The 8,247-nt window shown below is 36.6% G+C and overlaps 1 pseudogene; it reads left to right on the plus strand.

The window, feature by feature from the left end:
- The first annotated feature begins 5,177 nt into the window (after positions 1–5,177).
- Positions 5,178–6,875, plus strand: LOC124529123 (tigger transposable element-derived protein 1-like; annotated as a pseudogene).
- Positions 6,876–8,247: the final 1,372 nt, after the last annotated feature.

Below are 8,247 nucleotides of genomic sequence, written 5' to 3' on the forward strand. Positions count from 1 at the left end.
CTTCATCTTATAAATTATTTCCTTCTACCTAGCAAAAGGAACTTCCTTTGGATGAGCTTTCTCTCAACCTATCTCCCTTTTCTTCTTCTCTCCCCATTTCTTCTACCCTCTTTGCATTCATGATTGCCCCCCTCCACCAAATTTTCTTTAAAAAATATCCTCTCAGGGCGCCTAGGTGGCTCAGTTGGTTAAGCATCTGACTTTAGCTCAGGTCATGATCTCATGGTTCATAGGTTCGAGCCCTGCGTTGGGCTCCGTGCTGACAGTTCAGAGCCTGGAGCCTGCTTCAGATTCTATGTCTGCCTCTCTCTTCCTCTTCCCTGCTGTCACTCTGTCTCTCTGTCTCTCTGTCTCTCTCTCTTTCAAAAATAAATAAATATTAAAAAAATTAAAAACCAGGGGTGCCTGGGTGGCTCAGTCCGTTAAGCGTCCGACTTCGGCTGGGGTCATGAGCTCATGGTTCGTGGGTTCGAGCTCCATGTCGGGCTCTGTCTGGCAGCTCAGAGCCTGGAGCCTCTTTCAGATTCTGTGTCTCCCTCTCTCTCTCTGCCCCTCCCCTGTTCATACTCTGTCTCTGTCTCAAAAAATAAAAAATAAACAGTAAAAAAATTTTTTTAATAAAAAATTAAAAAACGAATAAAAATACCCTCTCATAGTCTAAATTAGAATTTTATTTATTCTTGTAATTAAAAAAAATGGAAATTAGTACATTTTCAACTTCTCTTAAAATAGATATTCTAATAATAGGCAATAAACTTAATAAATTAAAATATGAAATAACAAAGTCCTTCACTTTCTAGTAGCACTGTTTTGATATTTCATAATAATAATAAATGCATACTATTAGCCCTCAAAATTCATCTTTAAAAAAAATCCAGTGTATCCAAATATATTACTCTATCAGATGATGTTACACTGGCTGATTGGTTAAATGACCTTTGGTAATGTGTAAGTGTATTCATAATTATAAGAAATAATAAAATTGCGGTGTCTGGGTTAGCTCAGTGGATTAAACATCTGGTTTTTCATTTTGGCTCAGGTCATGATCTCACATGATCTCACAATGATCTCACAATTTGTGGGTTTGAGCCCCACATCAGGCTCCACGCTGACAGTGTGGAGCTTCTTGGAATTCTCTCTCTCTCCCACTCTTTCTCCCTCTCTCTCTCTGCCCTTCACACACTTGTGCACAGTCACGTGTGCACTTACGCTCTCTCTCGTTCTCTAAATAAATAAATAAATAAACTTAAACTTAAAAAAAAAACTGGCATTTAAAAAATAATAAAGTAGATCAAATCCAATAGAAAACATATAACCAACCAAACAACACATGAAAGAGAGAAGTAACAATATTCATTTGTATTATCTTTGCATTTATCAATAACTAATGTTTCGGAGGCAAATCAAAATTTTTCCATGAGGTTGAAGATTTGTTTGGGTGACTCATAACAGAGTCATTAGTATTAGGGTAATATATATATATATATATATATATATATATATATATAATTAAGGAATTTTTTTATTTTTAAAATGGAAATGAGTACAACAAAAATATAAACTTATATTTTTTCTCGGTTGCTGTTGATGTAACCAATTGTTAAGATTATACACCAAATTGCATAAACTTTGCTTCTAAATATGTGTTGATAAATGAATTCATAGAATACCATAGTTATGAATATTAGAGCTCAAGGAGAAAGACTCAATGAGATAGTATAATAAAGCCACTTAGGTTCTATAAATTCTAGCTAACAGAATAAGTAGTTTGCTTTTGATGGAGAGTATTGCTTTTCTACTAGCCTTCACTCAGTAGAACTAGGAGAAAAAAAATAAATTGTACAACTTTAATAGGAAAACTGAAGGTAACAGGTCTCACAGTGAACCAGTTGTCTCCATAGTGACTGGGTTGGTGTAGCATATACCAGTTACACATCTTATAAAACTAGTATTTATATTTCGTTCATGTGTTGAAAATTTGGGGTGAGACAGAATTTCAAGTTATCTACCATACTACCAGGAGAATTTCTGCCTAAGACATATGTATTAATATTATATGACTGTTTATGCTCATTTCACAAGTGTAAGATAATCATGTGAATTATATAGCAAATTTGTGTATACATATATGTCAGGTATGGGCTGCTGTGTTTTCAGTAAGCAAGAGTACTAAATAAACTGTTATGAAAAATTATATCTTGGAGTCATGATGGGTCAGAAGCAATCTATATAGGTTGGCAGAATTTAGAAAATTTTGCTGACTTAATGAATAAGTGGGAACACTAGTACATATCCAGTGTCTTCTGTCATAGAGCAATGACTAATTTCCTGAACAAATTTTCTGGCCTTGACCAAATGGAAAAGGGAAATAAAGTTGGAATTTGATTCCAGAATACTATTTCAATCCCTGACACTTTTTCTTCAATTTAAAGGCAAATTGTACAACTTACAAAGTCTCAATCTCTCAATTTTTCAAATGGACAAGGTAACATTTGCAACCTATCAAAAGAGCTTAGAGAGGTTTAATGAGGTGACATATCTAAAATGTTATCTAGGGGGAAAAATATATATATATATATATATATACATATTTTTTATCTCTGCAGATAATGCCTCAGCTTGACTGGAGAAAAAAAAGATACCACAAGATATCATTGTATTATGATAAAGCAATGAACTACCACCTGCAGGAAATTGGCTTCATGAAAGGCAATGACAAAGAGCACATCAGGATTACATGAAATCAATCAGAGGCAGGCAGGAAGAACACAAGCCAGATGAAGTGGAGTCTTTTATGGCAGGCAGGAGAATATATCAAAGCCAACCTTGCTAATTTCAAAAAGCCCACTCCCTTCTCCAGAGGTGAGAACATTACTTCAGACAGCATGCTGGCTCCGCTGGACTTCTGTGAAGATGCTATAACTCCATTTGTGGGTTTCTTAAAGAATGATTTAGGAATGAAAAGGGCCAGCAAACCTGAGCACCGTTAATTTAGTTCACCAGTAGGAGAGAACTGAGTGCACAGCTTTCCACATTTATTTCTCCATCAGGAACTTGTTATTTGTACCAGCTGGACCCTGATTTGTGTATTTTAATTCTGAGCTATACTATTCATTTAAATGCTGCTTTCCAAAGAAACTCCTAAGTAATTTTTTTCCTTAAAGAGAGACATTTGTGCAAAGCAAAACAAAATCAAACAATCCAGCTAAAAGTAGACGTTGTCTATCCTTGAGTGGCAAAATGAAAGGTAGGAGGAGGAAGGACGGTCCAAGTGATGGGTGTGATGGATCACAGATCATGAAGAGAGCTCGATGCAGGCAAATATTTTTCATAGGAAGAACAGAGGCTGCAAAAAGACCTGTGTCAGTGCTGGAAACCCATGAGTAGGCTGCAAAGAATTCAAGTGTTCCAAGCACCCTGAGAATAAGTGGAAAGAGTATTCTGAGAAGCCTCATGGTGCTTGCTGAATGCTCATGGGCCAAGGACAATGTCATGGGGATTAGGCACATATAAGTAGCTGTACATAATGGGATAGGACTGGGTATAATTGGAAGTCCAATAGACATAAGGATTACTCCTCAGCTTTAAGTGGTTGTAGCCTGTGATGCTGATAGAAAAGCTGAAAGTGCTTACCAGCATGATGATATTTTTTCACCTCAGAATGACCAAATCTACTCCTTGAATGTACACCAGACAGAAAATAAACGAACTAAATACACTTATTGCATTTTTATCGGTGCCTTGTATTTGAACCCTTTCTGACAATAAACGTACTTTGAATTAATGGACGAATTGACGGAAGTTTGGGGTAAAGATCATTTTAATTAATTCATTTAACTGTAAAAGTTGGACCTCAACGTTTTGTGCTCACAGCTTAGAGCCTGGAGTCTGCCTCAGATTCTGTGTCTCCCTCTGTCTCTCTGCCCCTCCCCCGCTCATGCGCGCATGCTCTTTTTCTCTCTCTCGCAAAAATAAATACACATTAAAAAAAGAGAGAGGACTAGACTATAACTCACAAATCATCTCTTCTATTGTTTTCAATTTAAGTTCCAAATGGTCTATGAGCTGGGCTGAGGTAGATATTCTCACTTCAAATAATAGTCTTTTCCAAATATGTAAGGGGAAAAGAGCTAATAAATAAATAGCCTCGATTTTATCTTTTCTCCCATGTTTATTTCCTTAAACACTCAGTACCTGTCTGACACATCTATCATGTGTCTTTTAGTAATGTCATTTAGTAAGTTAGTAAACAGTAAATTATCAAGCAGCAAAATCCAATAACACAACTCTACCAGAATGAATATGTATTTCAATATTGTGATTATTTTGGGGTTTGCTTGCTTGTGGCAGTGACAGACTTGTCAACCTATACTAGAGTCATGTTGTCTGCTGGAAAAAAAGAGCTCCTATTTAGCGGAATTAAATTTAATACTTTTACAAAGCATGATTTTCCTTAGACCACAGCACGGTTTCAAGTGTTCTATCACTCAAATAAACATAAAAGCTGTGGGTGTGGTCTAATGATGAGTTCTCTTTATGTTACAGAGGTAGTCAATGGCACAATAGTACTAAAATCTTGATCCTCTGATTTGAGTTCAAAATTTTTCCTATTTACATAGTTATTTGAGTGCCTGGAATTTTGTTTTCATGAGGAAAGGGAACAGCACAGTTCCATCGCAAAGGCAGCGTGATGGGCTGGACCACAGGCATACTTTACTTTATTGCTTTATTGTGCTTAGTGACATTGAGCTCTTACAAGTTGAAGGTTTGTGATACCCCTGAATTGAGAAGTCTCTCAGTGCCAAATTTCTAACAGCATTTGCTCACTTTGTGTCCCTGTGTCATGTTTTGATTATTCTTTCAATATTTCTAACTTTTTCATTATTATGCATTTACTATGGTGATCCGTGACCCTTGATCTTTGGTGTTGCTATTGTAATTGCTTTGAGATGCTGCAAACTGCACCCGAAGAAGACAGTGAACTTAATCAATAAATGCTGTGTGTGTTCTGACTCCTCCACCGACCAGCCATTCCCTCATATCTCGCCTGCTCCTCAGGCCTCCCTATTCCCTGAGACACAACAATATTGAAATTAGGCCAATTAATAATCCTGTGATGGCCTGCAACAGTTACAGTAAAACGAAGCGGGTTTCCTGTCTCTCACTTTAAATTAAAGATGGAAATAATTAAGCTTAGTGAGGAAGGCATGTTAAAAACTGAGATAGGCCTCCTGTACCGGAGAGCCGAGCTGTGAATGCAAAGGAAAAGTTCTTGAAGGAAATTAAAAGTGCTACTGCAGTGAACACATGAATGATAAGAAAGTGAAACAGCCTGATTGCTGATATGGAGAAAGTTTATTGGTCCGAATAAAAGAGCAAACCAGTCACAACATTCCCTTCAGCCAAAACCTAATCCAGAGCAAGGCCCAAATTCTCTTCAGTTCTGTGAAGGCTGAGAGAGGTGAGGAAGTTGCTGAAGAAAGGTCTGAAGAAGCTAGCAGAGATTGGTTCATGAGGTTTAAGAAAGCAAGCCATCTCCATAATACAAGAGTGCAAGGTGAAGCAGCAAGTGCTGATGTGGAAGCTGCAGCGAGTTCTCCAGAAAATCCAGCCAAGATAACCCCTGAAGATGGCTACACTAAACAACAGATTTTCAATGCAAAAGGAACGACCTTCCATTGGAAGGGGATGCCAGCTAGGACTTTCACAGTTAGAGAGGAGGAGTCAATGCCCAGCTTCAAAGCTTCAAAGGACAGTCTGACTCTTTTGTTTGGGACTAATGCAACTGGTGACTTTCTTGAAACCAGTGCTCACTTCCCACTCTGAAAATCCTAGGGCTTTTAAGAATGATGCTAAATCTATTCTTCCTATGTTCTGTAAATGGAACGATAAAACCTGGATGACAGCACATCTGTTTACAACATGGTTTTCTGAATATTTTAAGCCCACTGTGGAGACTTACTGCTCAGAAAAAGATTCCTTTTAAAATATAACTGCTCATTGACAATGCACCTGATCACCCAAGAGCTTTGATGGAGATGTACAATGAGATTCATGTTACTTTCATGCCTGCTAACACAAAATCTATCCTGTAGTCCATGGATCAAAGAGTAATTTCTACTTTCAAGTCTTATTATTTAAGAAATCTATTTCATAAGGGTACAGCTTTCATACAAAGTGATTCCTCCGATGAATCTGGGCAAAGTAAATTGAAAACCATCTGGAAATGATTCACCATTCTAGATCCATTAAGAACATTTCTGATTCATAGGGAGAGGTCAAAATATCAACATTAACAAAAGTTTGGAAGAAGTTGATTCCAACCTTCATGGATGACATGGAGAGGTCCAAGACTTCACTGGAGGAAGTAGCTGCAGATGTGGTGGAAATAGCAAGAGAAGTTGAATTAGAAGGGAAGCCTGGAGATGTGATTGAGTTGCCGCCACCTCACGATGAAACTTGAACATAGAAAGAGTTCCTTATGGATGAGCAAAGAGGTTGGTTTCTTGAGACGGAAACTACTCCTGGTGAAGATGCTGTGTAGATTGTTGAAATGATCACGTAGATCTAGAAAATTATATAACCTTAGTTGATAGAGCAGTGGCAGGGTTTGAGAGGACTGACTCCAATTTTGAAAGAGGTTCTACCCTGGGTAAAATGCTAGCAAACAGCATCAATGCTACACAGAAATTGTTCATGAAAGGAAGAGTCAGCCAATGTAGCAAACTTTATTTTTTTCCTGTTTTAAGAAATTGTCACAGTCATGCCAACCTTCAGCAGCCTGCACCCTGATCACTCAACAGCCATCAATATGGAGACAAGATGCTCCGCTGGAAAAAAACATAATGCTCACTAAAAGCTTAGATGATGGTTAGCATTTTTTAGTAGTATTTTTAAATTGAGGTGTGTACATTTTTTTTTAGATATAATGCTATTGCACACTTAGTAGGCTACAGTACAGTGTAAACACAATTCTTGTATGCACTGGGAAACCAAAAATATTATTATTTGACTCACTTTATTGTGATATTCACTTTGTTCCAAACCCACAATATCTCTGAAGTTATGCTTATAGTTGATCAAACATTATTCTGGGTGCTTTTGTGAGAGTGTTTTGGATGAAACTAACATTTAAATCAGTAGACTGAGTATAGCATATTGCCGTCCGTAATGTGGCTGAACTTCATCTATCAGTTTAAGCCCGGAATAGAATAAAAAAGCTGACCTTTCTGTGAGTAAGAGAGAATTATTCCTGTCTGATGGCCTTTAAACTGGGACATCAGCTTTTGTCTATCTGCAGATTTGAATTGAAATATCAGCTCTTCCTGGTTCTCGACCCTACTGGCTTTTGAACTAAAACTACCATTGACTTTCCTGAGTATCCAGCTTTCCAAGTCACTTGGCAGATTTTGGGATTTTACAGCCTCAATAACCACATTAACTAAGTAACTAACTAACTATATATATATATATATATACACACACACACACACACACACACACATATATGTGTGTATATATATATATAGTTTTATTGTTATATATATATATACAGTTATATATATATATATATATATATATAAAACAATAAAGGAAGAAAATGGCATATGGTATATATATCTTTCTTCTTGTTAGGGTACTCCAGAGAAACAGAACCAATAAGATATTTTTTATATATAGATATTCTGAACATTGAGATATGTTTTGATGTAAATTTTCATTTTTTCCACAAAACATAAGAAGTTACTGTATACAATTTGAATATCTATGTTTGTTTGTTTTGTAAATGTACATCTATCAGCATTGCTAGCAGTGATCTGGTCTAGAGACGGAAAATAAATTCCCTTTTTGGAAAAAAATGTGTTTCTGTTACCACAGTGATCAACCCATTTGGGGGAGGATGACTTTGCTATTTTTGTTCTTTGCTATAATATCTAAATGATTATTTTCACGGGTAGTAAAATTTCCCCATGTCGATTAAGTTACATCATTCCCCCCCCACCCCAAACACTAAATTTTGAGAAACAATATATCTGCCGAGTTCCTGACTAACTCAGTTTTTTTTGTTAAATTTTAATTCCAAAAGTATGGTTACTAGGTTCATTCAAACATTTCCGAATGAGTAGCTATGAAAAGAGCAAATTAAAAGTTTAACCTTTTTAAAAAATTTTTTTTAACGTTATTTATTTTTGAGAGGGAGAGAGACAGACTGCAAGCTGAGGAGGGGCAGAGAGAGAGGGAGACACA

The sequence above is a fragment of the Lynx rufus genome, unplaced genomic scaffold (genome assembly GCF_022079265.1).
Source record: "Lynx rufus isolate CCGP_SWC_20201006 ecotype Redwood Valley unplaced genomic scaffold, mLynRuf1.p SCAF_6, whole genome shotgun sequence".
Lineage (NCBI taxonomy): Eukaryota > Metazoa > Chordata > Mammalia > Carnivora > Felidae > Lynx > Lynx rufus.